Below are 20,756 nucleotides of genomic sequence, written 5' to 3'. Positions count from 1 at the left end.
TTCCAAAGCTTGCTTCCCTCCGAAGGTCTGCAGAGCCCTGCCTTAGCATAGAGACACTTCTGAGAATTCCTGCAGGAAAAATGCACTTCAACATTTTTTCTTCTCTTTAGAATCTTTAGTAGGCTTGAAAAAATCAATTTGGGATTTACATAACAATTGAGATGATAACATACAGAGTTCCAATTACCGCATATCCAGTTTCCCCCTTTTGGCCATCTGTTGGTAAGGACAAAGGCTGCCCCTTGACCAAGCTTCAGTAGTCAGACTCTGTCAGTCCTCTTCTCAATTAACCTTTGACCTCAGTGTCTATTCTCGTCTGGTCTTCATCTGCCAGTCTCAGCCAAGAGCTCTGTTAAGTCATTTGAAAGAGAGTTCTCTACCCTTGTTATATGATTCACTTCAGTGTTTGTATCCCATACCTCCACCCCTGGGCATCTGATCACCTTGGCCTTTATCAAGTACCATACCAGGTCAGGTCAGCAAGAAACTCCCAGTGTAGGCATTTCACAAAGTGGCTAAGATGCTGGTTGGGGCATTCACATTCCACACTTCCAAGTTCTAGTCCCAGCACAGCTTCCAATTCCAGCTTCTTTATTTTTATTATTTTTTTTTTTATTTTTTGACAGGCAGAGTGGACAGTGAGAGAGAGAGAGAGGGAGAGAGAGAGAGATAAAGGTCTTCCTTTTGCCGTTGCTTCACCCTCCAATGGCCGCTGCAGCTGGTGCACTGAGGCCAGCGCATCACGCTGATCCGAAGCCAGAAGCCAGGTGCTTATCCTGTTCATGAACACTGTGGGAGGCAGAAAGTGGTAACTCATGTACTGGGTCCTTACCATACCACCTGTGTAGGAGACTCAAATTGAGTTCTGGGTTCCTGGCATTTGCCTAGCCCAGCCCTGGCTGTTGTGAGCATTTAGGGAGGGAACCACAACATCTTGTGTGTTTCAAATACATTTAAAATGTTTTTAAAGGAATAACCCCTTGCCTCTGATGTTTTGTCTGAGTAAATTTCTTTCCACTAACTCCATTCTGATCCCTGGCTATAAATCTCCTCAGAATTGAGCCAGTGCTATATTTGAGGTCTCTCTTCCCCTATTGTGATGGTTACTGCTTTACTGCTCAGTTCTGGTTTGTCTTCATAGGAGGCACATGCTTTACAACTAATGAATCACTGTTAGTACCTTGTTATTAACTATAGTCCGTACTTGATTCCGATACCCTTTATTTCTACCTAACATCCTTTTTTGTGCTTCAGGCTTCAGGTTTCCATGAAGTTTACTAGATTCCATTGTCACGTCTCAATAGGCTGTTTTAATATGGTGGTTTCTCACATTTTGTTTCATTGGGCTTTTCCCAACGTGAGAGTTTCTCACATGTGGCTTTTGATTGCATGACAATTCTGAGAAATACATCAGGAATTTTGTAGGGAGCCCTCCTTTTGCTGAATTTTCCTGATCTTGTTCTCCTGATTACATTGGGACTATGTATTTGGGGAAGGAGGGTACCCAAGTCAAATGTTTTTCATCACAGCCCATCAGTGGCTCACACACTCTACATCACTCACCAGCACTGATGGTAACTCTCATTGCTTGGACTGAGCTAATGTTTGTCCGGTTTCTCCATTGTAAATTCATTCCTTTTTTCCCTTTTCCAGATTCTATGGAAGGAATTCACTATGCAAAAGAGTACAAATTATGCACCACCTCCTTAAGGGAAGAAGATCTACATGAATCACTCCTAATTCTTCAAGGGGGATTTGTCTATTCTCTATTTATTCTATAATTTACTCATTTTAATATAGACTCACTCACAGTATTTATTGCCTATGTTAGGTTATAATCATTTTTTCTTGCTTAAAATTTTATAGTGTTAGCCATTGGAAGCTCTTTCACCTGTCACCTGTATCTTCTTCACATTCCTCCACCCAAGGGGATTCTTCTTTTGTTGTTAGGTTTAGTGGAATTTCCTTACTTTCTGGCAGCACAAGATAGTCCAGGCTCATCCTGTATAATTCCTGCCCCACTCTTAGCCATTTCTCTAAGGAAACTTGATTCCTTTATTGAACAACTGTATTACAAACAATATCTGAGACACACAGACCAATGAAAATAAATGCATACATATACAATCAGCTGGTCTTCAACAGGGTGCCAACAATAGACATTGGGGAAAGTGCAGTCTCTTTGGCAACTAATTGTGTGTGTGTGTATATATATATATATATATTTGATATCCATGTACAAAATAAAATTAGACCCTTATCATTCACTATAGAAAAGCTAAACTCAAATGGATTATGGATTAAAAACTTAAATATAAAAATTATAAAGATAAAAGTCTTGGAGGAAAACATAGGGGAACAGTTTCATAATAATGATTCTGGCAATGATCTGGATATCACACCAAAAACATAAACAACAAAGGTAAAAATAGAAAAGTGCATCGCCTCAAAAGAAAATTCACTACACAGCATAAGAAACAACCAGCAAAGTGAAAAGGCAGCCTCTGGAAGGGGTGAAGATATTTGCAAATCGCATATCTAGTAAAGGGTTAATATTCACAGTATATAAAGCACTTCTAGGGAAGATGGTGGTTTAACAGCAGGAGGTTCCAATTCGTGCAGGGAAAAATGAATTAGTTAGCTGAGAGGATACAAGCCTGTGGCGGAATCACGGGAAGTTAGCACAGAGCGGCACAGGAGTCCACGAGAGACTGCTCAGGTCCACACGGGGGAGCAAATAGGAAGGAGAGGTGGAGAATGTGCAGCAAAGGAGTGACTCGGGGACCAGATGAGGAGACGGGCGCTGCCCCCAGCAAATCAGGTGAGAGACAGTGAGTCTGCAGGGCTGTGAACAGTGGCGCGTGTGGAAACTTGGAGAACTGCTCTGCATTTGAAACTCCAACAGGATGAAGGAGTAATTGTAGAGGAACCAGCAGACAGGTTGGGCACGCCACAGTCCTTCTATGTCTCAACCCCTCCCCCAAGCTGGACCTACAGCCTGTGGGGAGAAGCCATATTGATTGTTTACATTTTTGAGTGTAAACAGGGGACCACTGCACCTGCCTCCTGCAAACATACCCTTCAATGTGGGGGCAACCTCACAAAACGCCCCACCCAGGAACAAGGATCACAACATTTCAGAGTGGTTTCCTCCCCACCCAGGAACAAGGATCACAACATTTCAGAGTGATTTCATCCCCACCATGCAAGCTGTACAACAAGGAGTAGTCCTAAACTAAAGTAGTGAAAACCCGAGCTCATCTCACACACCACTGAGAAGTGTGCCCAGCCACAGTAGGCAGGGCTTAGTGCACCAAAGCCCTGATACCCACTTCCATCACGATCCAGAAGTAAACAGAGCTCCAGGAGGCAGGGCTGTGTTCTTCCACATGCAACACACAGACACATAGCAGCTCATAGCAGAGGGAAATCATTTTAAAAATAAGATCAACCAGAAAACAACTAGAAATGCCAAAGAACAAAGGAAAAATCCTGAATAAGAATAAGGAAGACTTTATGAATAGCCAGAGGACCAATACAATTTCTCAGTAATGGAGGCTGAAGAAGGATAGAGGACATGCCAGAAAAGGAATTCAGAAATTAATAGATTACTTGGAAGCAATCAGAAACAAATTCACGATCTAAATGAAAAGCACTAATAATAAATTGGGATTTTAAAGAGAAATCAGAATGAAATACTGGAAATGAATAATTCAATAGATCAAGTAAAAATGCAGTGGAATCTCTTAGCAATAGAATAGATGAAACAGAAGAAAGAATATCAGAACTAGAAGACAAACTTCCAGAAATAATACAGACAGACCAAATACAAGAAAGAAGAAATTACAAAATTAAAAATTACAGTTGGAGAGTTATAAGATTCTGTCAAATAACCAAAATTACAAATTCTAGGAATTCTGGAAGGTGTGGAAAGAAAGAAGGTATTAGAAGGCCTTCTTAACAAAGTAACAAAGGAGAATTTTCACAATTTGAAGAAAGAGACATCCAAGTACAAGAAATACACAAAACTCCCAATATACAGGACCAGAAAGAACTTCAACACAACACATTGTAGCAAAACTCAGCTCAATGAAATGTACATGAGAGAAACAACAAATCACATTCAGAGGAAACTCAATTAGACTCACCCGGGCTTCTCATGGCAAACCCTACTGGCAATGAGACAATAGTGAGACAGATTACAAATCCTAAGAAAAAACTGTCAAACCAGATTACTGTACCCTGCAAAATGCTCATTTATGGACAAGGGAAAAATAAAGATCTTCTACAACAAACAGAAATTGAAAGAATTTGTAACTACATGCCCAGCCTTACATAAGATGCTTAAGGATGATGCTGCACACAGACACAGACACAGGAACATCGCTACAAAAAATTAATGCAGAAAAAGACTCAACAAAGGTACAAATGAAATCCAAAATACATAAATAGGACTATTTAAGGAAACATGGCAGCGTAAAAGACGGTACTTAACAATAGTCACAATGAATGTAAATTATCTCAACTCTTCAGTTAAAAGACATAGACTAGCTGAATTGATTAAAACGTAAACTCATCTATTTGCTGCTTACAAGAAACACACCTTACCAACAAAGACACATGCAGACTGAAAGTGAAATGATGGAAAAGATAATCCATGATGACAGAAACCAAAAAAGAGCTATTTTGGACATCCTAGTATCAGACAAAACAAACTTTAACACAAAAACTATTAAAAGAGAAAAAGAATGACACTATATAACGATTAAAAGATCAATTCAACAGGAAGGTGTGACTATTATAAATGTATATGCACTTAATTACAGGGAACCGGATTATTTAAAAGAATTGTTTATGGATTTAAAGGGATATATAGACTCATACAATAGTAATGGGAGACTTCAATACATCATTTACAGCAATAGACAGATAAAACAATAAAGCTAATAGATACCATAGACCAAAAAAACCTAGAAGATACCTACAGAGCCTTTCACCCCAGAACCACAGAGTACACATTATTTTCCTCCAGTGCATCATTCTTTCTCTAGGATTGACCATATGCTAGGTCGTAAAGTGAGTCTCAGCAAATTCAAAAAAAAAAATCAAAATCATACCATGCAGCTTCTCAGAACACAATGCAATGTAGCTGGAAATTAACAACTCAAGAATCTCTACATCATATGGAAACACATTGAGAATGATCAACAAATTTCTGAATGAACAATGGATCATAGAAGAAATCAAAAAGAGAAATCAAAAAATTTCTGGAAACAAATGAAGGTATCCAACATATCAAAATTTGTGGAATATAGTAAAAGCAGTGTTAAGAAGAATGTTTATGGCAATTGGTGTCTACATCAAGAAACTGTAAAGGCACCAAATCAATGAACTATCTGTGTACCTGAAGGATCTAGAAAAACAAACCAAACTCTAAATTAGAAGAAATAATTAAAATTAAAGAAGAAATGTACAAAATTGAAACAAAAAATACAAATATCAGCAAAATGAAGAGCTGATTTTTTGAAAAAATAAACAAAATTGACATACCATTGGTACAACTAACTAGAAAAAGGAAAGAAAAGACACAAATCAACAAAATTAGAGATGAAAATAGAAATGTAACAATAGACACCTAGAAATAAAAAGAACTATCTGAAAGCACTATATAGAGCTGTATGCCAACAAACTGGGAAACCTAGAAGAAATGAATAGGTTCCTGGACACATACAAGCTACCTAAATTGACCCATGAAGACATAGAAAACCTAAACAAACCCATAAACAAAACAGAAATTCAATCAGTAATAAAGACCCTTCCAAGAAAGAAAAGTCCAGGACTGGATGGCTTCAATCTTGAATTCTACCAGACATTTAAAGGAGAACTAACCCAAATTCCTTTCAAATTATTCAAAAATAATTGAAAGGGAGAGAATCCTCCCAAATTCTTTCTATGAAGCCAGCATTACCTTAATTCCTAAACCCAGAAAAAACAAAACAGAGGAAGAGCACTACAGATCAATTTACCTGATGAACATAGACACAAAAATTCTTAACAAAATTCTGGCCAATCAAATCCAACAACACATCAGAAAGATCATTCACCCAGATCAAGTAGGATTTATCCCTGGTATGCAGGGATAGTTCAACATTCAAAAATCAATGTGATACATCACATTAACAAATTGATGAACAAAAGCCCTGATTATCTCAATAGATGCAGAGAAAGCATTTGACAAAATACAACACACTTTCATGATGAAAACTCTAAGCAAATTGGGTTTATAAAGAATATTCCTCAACACAATCAAGGCAATTTAAGACAAACACATGGCCAGCATCATATTGAATGGGAAAAAGTTGGAAGCATTCCCACTGAGATCCAGTACCAGACAGGGATGCCCACTCTCAGCATTGCTATTCAATATGGCCCTGGAAGTTTTAGCCAGAGGCATTATGCAAGAAAAATAAATCAAAGAGGGGCCGGCACTGTGGCTCACTTGGTTAATCCTCTGCCTACAGCACCAGCATCCCATATGGGCACCAGGTTCTAGTCCCGGTTGCTCCTCTTCCAGTCCAGCTCTCTGCTGTGGCACGGGAAGGCAGTGGAGGATGGTCCAAGTGCTTGGGCCCTGCACCCGCATGGGAGACCAGGAGGAAGCATCTGGATTCTGGCTTCAGATCAGCGTAGTTCTTGCTGTAGCAGCCATTTGGGGAGTGAACCAAGAGAAGGAAGACTTTCTCTCTGTCTCTCTCTCTCTCACTGTCTAACTCTGTCAAATAAATAAAAAAGAAAAGAAAAATAAATCAAAGGGATACAAATTGGGAAGGAAGAAGTCAAATTATCCCTATTTACAGATGGCATGATTCTATATATAGGGAATCCAAAAGACTCCACTAAGAAGGAATATATAGAGTTTAGTAAAGTAGCAGGATATAAAGTCAATTGCACAAAAATCAACAGCTTTGTATACAGAGACAATGCCATGGGTGACCTAGAACTTCTGAGATCAATCCAATTCACAATAGCTACAAAAAAAAAATCAAATACCTTAGAATAAATTTAACCAAGGATTAAGTCAAGGATCTCTACAATGAGAATTATTGAACATTAAAGAAAGAAATAGAACAAGACACAAAAAATGGAAAAATTTTCCATGTTCATGGAATGGAAGAATCATTATCATCAAAATGTCCATTCTTCCAAAAGAAAATGTACAGATTCAATGTAATACCAATCAAAATACCAAAAGGACAAATATCATATGTTCTCCCTGATCTGTGATACCTAATAGGGCACCTAAAATGAAATCTGTAGAAATGAAATTGACACTTTGAGAAGCAATGACTTGAACAGCCCTTGTCTTGACTGTCGAGAAACGGGTTTTTTTTTTTTCCTCTTCTCCATACTATTTGTTGAACTCTTTACTTAATATAGAATTAATCATCATGCATAAAGTCAACTGAAAATAGATCTCAGTAAAAAGTAAGAGTGGGAATTAGAGAGAAAGGAGGAAGTTTGTACCTATAAAGCTATATAGTTCTTCAGACATTCCTATAGACTTACTTCTAAGAGTACAGTTTAAAAATTTGCCATGGGACCCCAATTCCCATTAGGCTGGGTGGTAAAAATGCCATCTTAAGTGTTAAAGTGACCATAGTAAGTGTTAGTGATCATATAGATAGGAATAAGTATTAATGGAATCATATAAATAAGATAAAATGTCTGGTAATAATAATAGATAGAATTAAAAAGGAGAGAAAATTTCAACATGGGAAGCAGTCCACATAGCAGACTCATAGAATGACAACCACTTTAAATAGCACTCTGACCTCAGAATCAGCCCCTAAGGCATTCTGGTCTGGCTGAAAAGCAGCAAAAATGTCCTAAATGGCAAAAAAAAAAAAAAAAAAAAAAAAAAAAAAAAAAAAAAGTCCTAAAAGGCAAAAAAAAAAAGTCCTATATGAAGGATTTCTGTGAGAGAGATCCCAGTGGAAAGAAGTGGCCACCAGAGAAGGATGTACTTTTCTGGCGTTTGTGGATTCAAAAGGCTGCCATAGCCTTGGCAGCTCATGTCAAGAGCCTTGGGTGATCACTGATGTCACAGATAAAAGTGTTAATTGTTAACAACAGGAATCACTGTGCACTAACTTCCCATGCAGGACCTCTGTCCTCAATAAGTTGTACTATGAGAATTAACTGCAAAATTTGTTCTCAAACAGTACTTTTTACATCATGTGTGTGTATGTGTGTAAACTGTTGAAATCATTACTTAGTATAGAGTTGGTTTTCTGTAAATAAAGTTAATTAAAAATGAATCTTAAAGAAGAATGGGATGGGGAGAAGGAATATGGGTATGGGGGGAAAACCACTATATCCCTAAAGTTGTACCTATAAAAATTGTATTCACTAAATAAAAGTTTAAAAAAAAAACTTCTATACCTCAACAAAAGAATATATAATAGGCTGATTTAAAAATCAGGAAAGCACAAAATAAAAACTGCTAACTAAAAATTGGCAAAGAGGAGCAGATGTTTAGCTTAGCAATTAAGATACCCACATCCCATATCAGAGTCCTTGTATTCAATTCTAGGCCTCAGCTCCTGACTCTTAACTTTCAGCTAATACAGATCCTGGAAGGCAGTGGTGATGGTTCAGGTGATAGGCTTCCTGTCATCAAGACAGGAGACCTGGACCATCTCCTGACCATTGCAGGCATTTGAGGAGTACACCAGCTGATGAGTGTCCTTTGCACCTCTCTCGATTGTATAATTTTTTTTATTCTGAAAAGGACTTGAATAGACTTTTCTTTAAAGAAAATGTACAGATGGCCAATATAGAAAAATATGCTTGCAAGATCAATAATTACAAGGAAAACATAAATCAAAGCCACAACGAGATATCTATGTTAGATGGCTATTATATATTTTGTAAAAGACAAGTGTTGCTGAGGTTATAGAGAAAAAGGAACTGTTGCATACTGGTCGGAATGTATAATGGTGGAGCCACTACAGAAAACACCATGAAGATTCTGCAAAAGATTAGAAAAAAAAAATCACATGATCCAAAAATCTCACTGGTGAATTTATATCCAAGAGAGGTAAAATTAGTTTGTTAAAGAGCAATGTGAAATTCCATATTGATTTCAGCACTATTCATATAGCCAAGACATGAAAACAATTTAACATCCATTGACAAGAGAATGAATTAAAAAGAAGGAAATCCTACTATAAGTGACACCACAGGTGAAACTGGAGAGTGCTATACAAAGTGAAATAAGCCAGTCACAGGACATACACTGAATAATTCCAGTTATGGGAAATATTAAAATAGTCAAAATCACAAAAACAGACAGTACGATGGTAGTTGCCAGGGACTGGCGGAAGGAGGAAAAGAGGAATTGCTGTTCTACAGAACTAAACTTGTGGTCATACAAGATGATTAAGTTCTACAGTTTTGCTGAACAATGCTGCACCTCCGTTTAACAATATTGTATCACATACTAGGTGCACTTATTGCTGCTGCAGCGTCATTGTTTCTAGGACCACTCACCTAACAAAGCAAGTAAATATGAGGCTACTTCAAAGCATTCATGGAAAAATGGCATCCAAAGGAGCTGATTTATGTGCAGAAAACGTTTTGAAATGAATGCACAGTTTTTTCACAATAAATATTTCTGTGAACTATTTGAAAACCTTTCATATGTGTATGTACACTAACTTCTGTGCATATATTTATATCTATATAGACAAGGTAAAACTTCTATGTTCAATTAACTATTTCATACTGATGTCTCTAATCCATTAATGCATAGATCACTCTAAATTTCTCCTCTGACCTTTAAACTCCTACTCCAACAGTGAGAAACTTGTCATTATTCACCACCTGTATTAGTTTCCTATGGCTACTATAGCAAACCTGCTTCTTTTAACAAAAGAAACTTACTCTCTCAAAGCCCATGATGCAAAAGTCCAAATTCAGTTTCACTGGCCCAAAATCAAGGCATCAGCCTTGCCATATTCACTTTGCAAGCTCCAGGGAAGAAACTGTTCCTTGTCTTTTTCAGTTTCTGGAGGCTGACAGGATTCCTTGGCTTTTGGTCACATTCCCTTCTGCCTCTCTAAAGATCTGGCAACGATTACACTGGCTTTCCCTGGATAATCCCCCCACAGCAACATTTAACTTAATCACATCTGCAAAGAGTATTTGCAAACCCTGTAACATTCATAGGTTTTACAAATGAATACCTGGTATATTAGTTGGCCATTATTCTACCTATTATACTATTTGTTTACTTGTTCAGTTCTGGCATACATGTATCAAAAATAAGCAGACGGATGCTGAAGCAGCAATGGCAAGTTTATTCAGTAACAACACTGCAACAGGGCAATGAGACCAGTGTGCACTCAACTTCGAGTGGTGCAGAAGAGACTGTGCACTTTAAAGTGAAAGTGATAGAGGAGGAGAAGTGATGAGGACTCCAGCAGAGTTTGGGAAACAGGAATTCCTAAAAGACAGAAAGGGAGGTTGGTCAATGGGAATAATCCATCAGTTTGCTACCTGCCTTCCCCTGAGACCAGCAGACAGAGGTCCTCTCTTCAAGTGTTGCATGGAGCAAACAATAACTTCTTTTGACAGCTCCGATCCTTCCCAGACAATAACGTAAAAGGCTGGAGTCATCATTCTTGAACATGGCCTTGAGCTTTTTGAAACTCTGCTAGCATTTATTCCAATCTCCTAATGCAGCAGAATGGATAAAATAACTTGTGCCAAGAGTTTGAGACTTTTATTATTAGGCCATGGTTGAGGCCCACTTGAGAAGAGGGCTCACAGGAGTTTGACTAAAACTTCTCTGAAGAAGGAGACAGTCTTTGTCAGCTGTACCAGTATTAAAAAATATTAATCTGGACCCTCGTAGGAAACAACCTGATTAACTCAATTACAGCACGTATGCTTCCAACATCACTTCTGTCAGCTCTTTGCTCTCACCACCTTCAGGGAGGTTGTGTCATGTATTTGTTCATTTCTCTTGCCACAGTCTGAAGTCCTCTCTGGGATCCTCAATCTCCTAAATTATTTCTTTAGCTGAATACAGTAAGGTTCACTCTTTACGCTATAAGTTCTATGGGTTTTTACAAATGTACACTGTGATATGTCTACCATTACAGTAGATTACAGAATAGTTCCACCACTGTAAACATGAACCTATGCTTCACTTACTAACCCCCCCCCTCTTTCTCCCACTGATACCCTGGCAACCAACTGGTATTACTGTCTCTATAGTTTTGGAGAATATCATGTAATTGGAATGATACACTATATAGCCTTTTTCAGATTGGTTACTTTCACTTAGAAATATGGATCTAAAGTCTACCTAAGTCTATGATAGCTAGATAAACCATTTACTTTTTAATCACTCAGTTATATTTGGTTATATGGATTGCTAAGTTTTCTCCATTCATCTAATGAAAGATATCTGGATTGGTTCCAAATTTTGGTGACCATAAATAAAGCTGTTACAAGCATTAACACGTCAGTTTTTGTGTGGATTTACATTTTCAAAGCAGGTAATTGACTGCTGAATTGCTTGATAAAACTACATTTTACTTAGTGAGAAACTACCAAATTATCTTCCAAAGTGGTGCCACCAACGGAGAGTTTCTGCTCGTCTGCATACACCGGCAGTTGTATTCTAGCCCTTCTAACAGGTGTGAGTGGTCACACCAGCAGTACTATATACCTGTGACTGCAGCTTGAAATTCCAAGTAAATAATGCTGACCATCTTGTCGCCCACCATCCTTGTATCTCCAGGCAGGTGGCAGATTTTTTTTTTTTTTACCATTTTTTTTTAACTTTTATTTAATGAATATAAATTTCCAAAGTACGATTTATGGATTACAATGGCTTCCCCCCCATACCATCCCTCCCACCCACTACCCTCCCCTTTCCCACTCCCTCTCGCCTTCCATTCACATCAAGATTCATTTTAGATTATCTTAATATACAGAAGATCAGCTTAGTATACATTAAGTAAGGATTTCAACAGTTTGCTCCCACACAGAAACATAAAGTGAAAAATAATAGATGATTTTTTTAAATGATGATGAAATCAGAACAGACCTATTGTCATGTTTAATCCCAGTGAGAGTCAAGTTGGGAGTTGATAATTTCTTTTTTTTTTTTTTTTTACAGAGGATCAGTTTAGTATGCATTAAGTAAAGATTTCAACAGTTTGCACCCCCATAGAAACACAAAGTGAAATATATTGTTTGAGTACTTGTTATAGCATTAAATCTCAATGCACAGCACATTAAGGACAGAGATCCTACATGAGGAGTAAGTGCACAGGATCACATTTCAGTTAATTTTCAACACTTAAGAATAACCGTGTATTAATTACAGAATTAAACCAGTCATATTAAGTAGAACAGACAAAAAAACTACTAAGAGGGATAATGTATTAAGTTGTTCATTAACAGTCAGGGCTATGCTGATCAAGTCACCGTTTCCCATAGTGTCCATTCCACTTCAACAGGTTTCCTTTTTGGTGTTCAGTCAGTTGTCACCGATCAGGGAGAACATATGGTATTTGTCCCTTTGGGACTGGCTTATTTCACTCAGCATGATGTGTTCCAGATTCCTCCATTTTGTTGCAAATGACTGGATTTCATTGTTTCTTACTGCGGTATAGTATTCTAAAGAGTACATATCCCATAATTTCTTTATCCAGTCTACCGTTGATGGGCATTTAGGTCGGTTCCAGGTCTTAGCTAATGTGAATTGAGCTGCAATAAACATTAGGGTGCAGACCGCTTTTTTGTTTGCCAATTTAAATTCCTTTGGGTAAATTCCAAGGAGTGGGATGGCTGGGTCGAACGGTAGGGTTATCCTCAGGTTTCTGAGGGATCTCCAGACTGACTTCCATAGTGGCTTGACCAGTTTGCATTCCCACCAACAGTGGGTTAGTGTCCCTTTTTCCCCACATCCTTAAACAGCTCGTTTTCTTTATTTTGAATTTCAAGATTTCTTAGTATGTTTTATTTGAAATTTATGTGCAAGTATCCTTTTATAATCCATAACTCGTGGTTTATTTTCCTATCACAGACTCTCATAGAAGATTTCATTTTATGAATTCCAATATCTGTTTTCTGTTTTCTGTGTCATGCTTTTGGTGCTATCTAAATACTCATAGCCTAAGATCACTAGATTAGTGTCTCTAAAAACTCATATCTAAGATAACTAGATGATTCTTATGTTATCTTCTAAAGGTTTTATAATTTTGCAATTAATTTTAGGTATTTGATAACAATTTTTTCAAGGCTCAAGGCTTATGTTCAAATTCAGCTTTTTTGCAGGTGGATTACCAGTTGCTCCAATGCCACTTGATGAAAAGCCCAGCCTTTCTCTGCAGAATTGCCTTTGTTTCTTTGTCTAATATCAGTTCAATATAATTTGTGGATCTGTTTCTATACTATTGATTCATGTGCCTATCCTTTTCTTAATACCACACTATCATGATTACTGTAGCTTGGGAGTAAGTTTTGAAATCAGGTAATATTAGTCCTCTAAATTTATTTTTCTTCTTCATTACTGTGTTAATATTCTGGATCATTTTCCCTTTCTATATAAAATTTTTTTAAATATTTATTTATTTGAAGGCAGAGTTACACAGAGGCAGAGAGAGAGAGAGGGAGGGAGGGAGGGAGGGAGGGAGGGAGGGAGGGAGGGAGAGAGAGGTTTTCTATCCGCTGGCTCACTCCCAAGATGGCCATAACAGCTGGAGCTGTACCAATCTGAAGCCAAGAGCCAGGAACTTCTTCCGGGTCTCCCACATAGGTACAAGGGCCCAAGGACTTGGGAAATCCTTGTGCTGCTTTGCCAGACTATAGCAGAGAGCTGGATGGGAAGTGGAGCATTTGGGACTCAAACCCGTGCCCATATGGGATGCCAGCACTGCAGGTGGCAGCTTTTACCCACTACACTACAGTGCTGGCCCCTTTATATAAACTTTTGAATCAATTTGACAATACTTATAAAATCCTTGCTGGGATTTTGACTGCAATTGAAGTAAATTTGTAGGTCAAGTTGGGAAATATTGATATCCTAGTGCTGTCTTTTTTTTAAGATTTATTTATTTCTTTGAAAGTCAGAAAGAGAGAGAGAGAGAATCTTTCATCTATTGGTTCACTCCCCAGATGGCTGCAGTGGCCAGGGATGGACCAGGCTGAAGCCGGAGCCAGGAACCCCATCCAGATCTCCACATGGGTGCAAGGTCCTAAGTATCTGGGCCATCTTCCTCTGCCTTCCCAAGTGCATTAGCAAGGAGCTGGATAGGAAATGTAGCAGCCAGGACTAGAACTTGGGTCCATATGGGATGCCGGTGCTGCAGATGGTAGCTTAATCTGCTGTACCACAGTGCCAGCCATGGTATCATAGAATCTAGCTAATTAATTTAAAACATTAATGTTTTAAACTTCATCAGTAGAGCCGGCGCCGTGGCTCAATAGGCTAATCCTCCACCTTGCGGCGCCGGCACACCGGGTTCGAGTCCCGGTTGGGGCGCCGGATTCTGTCCCGGTTGCCTCTCTTCCAGGCCAGCTCTCTGCTATGGCCAGGGAGTGCAGTGGAGGATGGCCCAGGTGCTTGGGCCCTGCACCCCATGGGAGACCAGGAAAAGCACCTGGCTCCTGGCTCCTGCCAGGATCAGCGCGGTGCACCAGCTGCAGCGGCGGCCATTGGAGGGTGAACCAACGGCAAAAAAGGAAGACCTTTCTCTCTCTGTCTCTCTCTCTCACTGTCCACTCTGCCTGTCAAAAAAAAAAAAAAAAAAAAAAAAAAAAAAAAAAAAAACTTCATCAGTAATAATTTTCTGAATATTTACCTTGCACATATTTTGTTTGATTTATACCTGTTTCTTTTGTTCTTTTATTGTAAATAATATTTAACATTTTCCCTCCCAACTGCTCATCACTAGTATTTAAGAAAGCAATTGACTTCTGCATATTAACCTTATCACCTGGGACCTCATTACTCTTATTCACATTTTCCAGATTTTTGTTGGTTGAGTTCTCTGCATAAGCAATCATGCAATTTGTAATCACACAGAATTTTATTTCCCAGTAAAATTCTTACTTTACTTCCTTCCTAGTCTATGTATTCTCATTTTCTTTCATTATCTTAGTACTAGCGAACACTTTGAGCAAAATGTTAAATAAGAATGGTGAGGCATGTGTTGTTCCCATTTCTAGGCTGGAAGCATCCAGTTTCTTAGCATTAAATATAATGTTAGCTGTAGGTATTCTGTAGATCTTCTTCACTTTTTAAATTCTGTTTTCCAAACTTACTTGACCATGAAACCTTTCCAAGTACAACCATTAATACTTCACTGGAACAATGGTGTTCCATGGAACGCAGGAAAAACATCACGATAATCATTCAAGAGCAACAGGCCAAATTTGCCCTTGAGGAGAGGTGAGAATATTTTAGAGAGAGAACAAACACAGGAGTGATGCCAATACTTACTTATCAAAACAAGTGCCCAGATATCTGAGGTCTCGCACCCAGAGTTTCTACCATCAAGTCCACCAGATTCATTAATGCATCCATTCTTAAAATACTGTTTTGTGTAGTCAGCATTAGCATGAGTTAAGGAGATATAAAGATAAATAAGGTCTGACTCATGCAATGGAGGAATCCACGAGCTTGTGGAGAAAAAGAAATTAATTCATCCCTAAGCAGCTTTCCCCTGGTATGGAAAAAAAAAATGCACCTAAAAATGTCCCCTCAGGCAGGCTGCAAAGAGCACTATGAGTCTAGTTCCAGAAACGGGTTTCTTTTTTTTTAAACTGAGGAGTTTTTGATCATGAAAGGCTTAGACATACAAAATTATTTTAAATAATAAAGTATCCATTATCTACCACCTACTTAAGCAATAAAATGTGGTTGGTACTCTTAAAGCCCATGTGTACTCCCACAACTGAAATCAAGTCCTTCTCCCTCACTGCTGGTAACTTTCACAGCAAATTAGGTATTTAAATTTTCCATGAATGTCTCCACACTGCACTACATGACTATGCATTCCTAAATAATGCTTACTATTTTGGAACATTTGGGGATTTTATATAAATTGTAATGGACACAAGTCCCTACAATTTCCTTTCTTCACTCTTTCTTATACATGTGAGCCACAGCTACATTAGACAACCTGGCTCTAATCCATTTTCACCACATAGCAATGGTGTATGGTACAAATACAGCACAATATATGGATTTATTTTCCCCTAGATTACATATAGGTTGTTTCCAATTTATTGATATTTCCCAAATACTCCCATGTGTATTATTACAGGGGTCTCCTGGTCAGTTGTGCCAGAGTTTCACTCAGGTATGCACCTCAGGGAAGTGTTGCCAGGAAAGGGACATGCAACATCATCTCTCCTGGATTTTGGACAAACTGCTCCCTAGAGGGATTACTTTTTTATTTCTTGTAAGCATCAGATAAGAGTCTGTTTTCATACTTTGGCCAACATGTTGGCAATTCAGTTACTGCAAATGTTGTGTTCCTAATTATCAGAGAAGTTAAGAAGCTTTTTGTGTATGTGAACCAGGTGGTCAGGAAACCAGTCACTGTCATGTACAAAAGAGGGGGTTTGATGTAGGAAATGAAACTCAGATAAATCCGAGTGTTGCTAAGGGAGTGGAGGTCTTAAAAGAAGGAACTGAAGCACTAGCACAGATGAAAAGCCAGAAAAGCTTAAATCGCCCATGTATCTATTTACCAAGGTTAGAATGTAATGAAGGAGTGTGTGGAAAGGTTAAATGCCTGAGTGCCCCCAACCCTGTTTGTCTACCATGACCTACAGAGAGTAATTCCTGCTTTACTTCCATCTCCCCATCTCCTATGTATCTCTCTCGTTAAAAGGAGATTCGGGGAAGAACAGTCTCCAGCATTAGACAGGGGGACTGATTTGGGGGACAACAGACAATTCAGCAAAAACACATGACTGATCTTTTCAGAGAAGTGACTTACCAGATTCACTTAACAATATGTGCTCAGTTTCAAAGTGAGCTGTTATTAATAACAGGAATAAACATGTAAGGTGCATAGGAACAAACCCAATAATGAATGCCTTAAGCCTTTCAGAGGAAAGGTCCTAGAGAATACTGAAGGACATTGAAGACAATTCAGACAAAGTGAGTGATACCTGATGTTTATGCATGGGATAGTTAATACAGAATAGACTTCAATTCTCTTTCAAATCAATACGTAAATTCAGCACACTAGCAATAGAACATATACACTATGGGATTAAATAAACTCATTTTACAGTGCATGTGTAATATGTATATAGAAGCAAAACTGAAGCACAGCTAAGTCAACTTTGAAAAAGAAAGAAGACTAGCAATATTAACACATATTGCTAGGCCATGTGTTAAAAGAAATTTAAATTGTTAAAAAGATACAATATTGATAAAAACGGAAAATAGATTTAGACTAGATTAATGAAACACCATTTAAGAAATAGACCCCTGCACATGCAGAAAATTTTATACAACGAAGATAATCCCACAAATCAATGAGGAAGGTTGGCATTGTTTAGTTGATATTATGAAAAACTAGTTCACCATATGGAGGAAAATGGAGTTGAGATTTTACTTTTTGATCACATGCCAACTGAACACTGATTAGATATCCAAATTTAAAGATTAGACCATAATTGTACAAAAGAAAATGTGACAGAATATATATATTTTACCAAGTTTATAGGGAAGTCACTGGAAATAATTTTTCAAAAGACTGTAAGGGGGTAAAATAGATGAGTAAAATAAAATCATGGATTTCCTAAAGGACTCTAAAATAAGAGCATACAGAAAGACTGGCAGCAGATATTTGCAACCTTAAAAAATGATTAGCAAACAATGCTTAGAATTTAAAAAAAAAAAAAGTCTTGACAATGAAAAAAAAAGAAGTACATTAGAAATTTAGAGGAAGCCCACCTGACTAACAATAACAATGCCAGGTAAGATACTCCAATTCAAATTACAATTACTAGTAAAGTGCTAATTAAAACAACAATGAAAAATCAATGTATACCCATCAGGATGACAAAACTTAGAAAGACGATTAATATCTAATGTCGGGGAACTATGGATCTGAACACTGGTGTGCTGCGTACTGGAACTACAAAGAGCTGATCCAGCCAGGCTGAAATGTAGAACAGCAGTGTTCGGGAAAGTTACACATTTGTGTATTTTATGACTAGGTCATCCCACATTCTTGAATTTCTCTCAGAAATTCAGAAAGGTATGCATCCAAGAATGCTCACAGTGGCATTGTTTATAATGATAGCAAAAAGAGATTTGCTCAATGTCTATTTCTAGAATGAAAAATTAAATGGGGCAGTTGTATAGCATAGAATGCTATGCAGCTCAAAGAAACAACAAACCAGATGCACATATAAATGATGTTAATAGATTTTAAAAACATTGTCAAAACTGACTAAACTGTTAAAGTTGGATTTACAGTATAATACTATCTATGTAAATTAAAAACAAACACAAAGCAAAATAATATATTTTCCAAGGGTATATACACAGTCATGCATCTCTTAACGACAGGGATGTATTTTGAGAAATGTGCTGGTAGGCAATTTTTCCCTTGTGCAGACACAGAATGTACTTACATAATCCTAGAAGGTGTAAGTTTATCACTCCACATGGCTTCTGGATGCAACCAGGAGACAAGGAAAACACAAGATGTATGAGGCCGCTGCTATCAAAGAAAAACAAAGCATTTTTTCTAAGTAGGAGTACTCTCAAACAATAAAAAAAAGTATGGCAAATATACATGAACCAATAGCAATCATTTATCACTATCAAATATTATGTACTGTACATAATTGCATGTGCTATATTTTTATACAACCAGCAGTGAAGGTTTGTTTATATAACCATAAACAAATGAGTAATACAGTATGACAGCAACAATGTCACTGGATGATAGGCATTTTTCAGCTCCCTTTTAATCTTTGAGAACCACCATTGTGTATGAGCCCACCATTCATCAAGACGTTGTCATGTAGAACATGAGTGTATTCAAGAAAATATAACTATGTGTATGCCTCAGAATATAAACAAACCCATTACAAAGGAGGAATAAAAAGCTGTAAAGCCTTCACTAATCAGTTAAGATAATTGGATACATACTGAAGATGATGATGAGCTACACTCTGTCTCATTTCCAATAGTTAAAAGAGCAGAAAATGTTAATAAAAAAACATGCATACACAATTCTTAATCCTGAGGCATTCTGGCACATACCACACAATGACAGAAATAGTTTTGGTGCAAAGTTAAAGACTAGGACTTAGTAATCTAATTTCATTTGGTAACTTTTCTCCTATGTAGGTATGCTTTATCTACAGCAAACCAAGATTTACAGAAATTGCCTATATTTAAGTTTTTAGGATGTTCTAATCTGGTCACAGTTCTTCGCAGCATGACAGAAGCAAAGATCCATTTGCTAACCCAACTTTATTGAATGATACCATTAGCAAAAGTGGTCTCCTGTGGGGTATACAATGATAGCCATCTCATAAGGATGAGGTTACCTAATAAGACATAAATGATGGGTACATTTTTATTCTGATATTTGGTCACATTCTGACAGTATTTTTAACCTCTCACAGCCTTGGTTGACAATGGATGTCTGCTAAAGATCTGAAGGCTGAAATTAGTCTTCTGTACCATAAAGAAAGTCATCCCCCACTTCTCCCTAGCAACCCCTCTTCGCGTAACTGGTAGGGGACTCATAGGCAAAAAATGGCAGAAATTTGTGGTAGATGTCCCTTCAAAGTTAAATTAGCTTTAACATTTTTCTGTTGAATTACGAGGCCCTCTTTAAGCAAATAATTGCCACACAAACTAAAAGGAATGAATACTGGTCAACCAAAGAAAAAGAGAATCGTGAAAATCCCATTTTATCAACAGCTGACCAGAAAACACTGGGAAGAAGTATGTTTAGCTCTGGAAGTCAGTGTTTAATAAGAATGTTAACTGATTCCTGGGCAAAGTAGAATGGACATTGAGCATGAAAAGCACATTTAAACAGGAGCTCAGGACGTAGGTGCCAGAAAAAAAGAAGTGTAGGATCTGGAGACTCATACTTTGGGTTCTGTTTCTATCAGGATCTCAAAAGACCTTCCCTGCTTATAAGTCTGACATTTTTTCAAAAAGAGGGAGTTTGGTTTAGGCATTGTGGTAGACTGCAGAGAAAATTTATGTATCTATTTAGATGGTACACTAAGTGATACTTCATGGACCCCTCTTGCCCTGACTTTCAACGCCACTGTGAATAGGTTTTCAATGTACAAGGGGAATGAAGGTGCTCTTGTTAGTAAAAGCCACATGAATGGAATTTTCAAATCAACTCTTTTGCATGTGGTTCCAGATGGAATGAAATAAAAAGGAGTTTTCACCACCATTTGGAACTGTTCAATTGCTAGCTCAACTCTGTCGGACATATAGTACTGAGACTTAATATCTGCAAAACTCCAAGAACACAACCTCAGAACAAGTCACCTTTCTTATTACAGGGTCTGCTGATGAAGGTTCCAACCACAAGTCTTATTTTCAAAATGGTGGCTGAAGTTAGAATAACATACAGTGAATTTCTGAAGTTGTCTGCTTTGCCTTTTTTCTCAAAACAGAGGCTGCATTGCGTTGAGATTGGAGCCTTAGTGCTTTGTACCAAAAT

The 20,756-nt window shown here is 37.8% G+C and overlaps 1 long non-coding RNA gene across 1 annotated transcript in view; it reads right to left on the bottom strand.

Moving 5' to 3' along the window:
* Positions 1-20,756, bottom strand: part of LOC127484148 (uncharacterized) — a 200,224-nt gene that overhangs the window by 43,435 nt on the left and 136,033 nt on the right. The window contains exon 3 of the long non-coding RNA XR_007910914.2: positions 18,685-18,773. This is a non-coding gene — a long non-coding RNA (uncharacterized lncRNA). The remainder of the gene's footprint in view (positions 1-18,684; positions 18,774-20,756) is intronic.

The sequence above is a fragment of the Oryctolagus cuniculus genome, chromosome 15 (assembly GCF_964237555.1).
Source record: "Oryctolagus cuniculus chromosome 15, mOryCun1.1, whole genome shotgun sequence".
Lineage (NCBI taxonomy): Eukaryota > Metazoa > Chordata > Mammalia > Lagomorpha > Leporidae > Oryctolagus > Oryctolagus cuniculus.
This window is presented reverse-complemented; position numbering and strand designations above follow the sequence as displayed.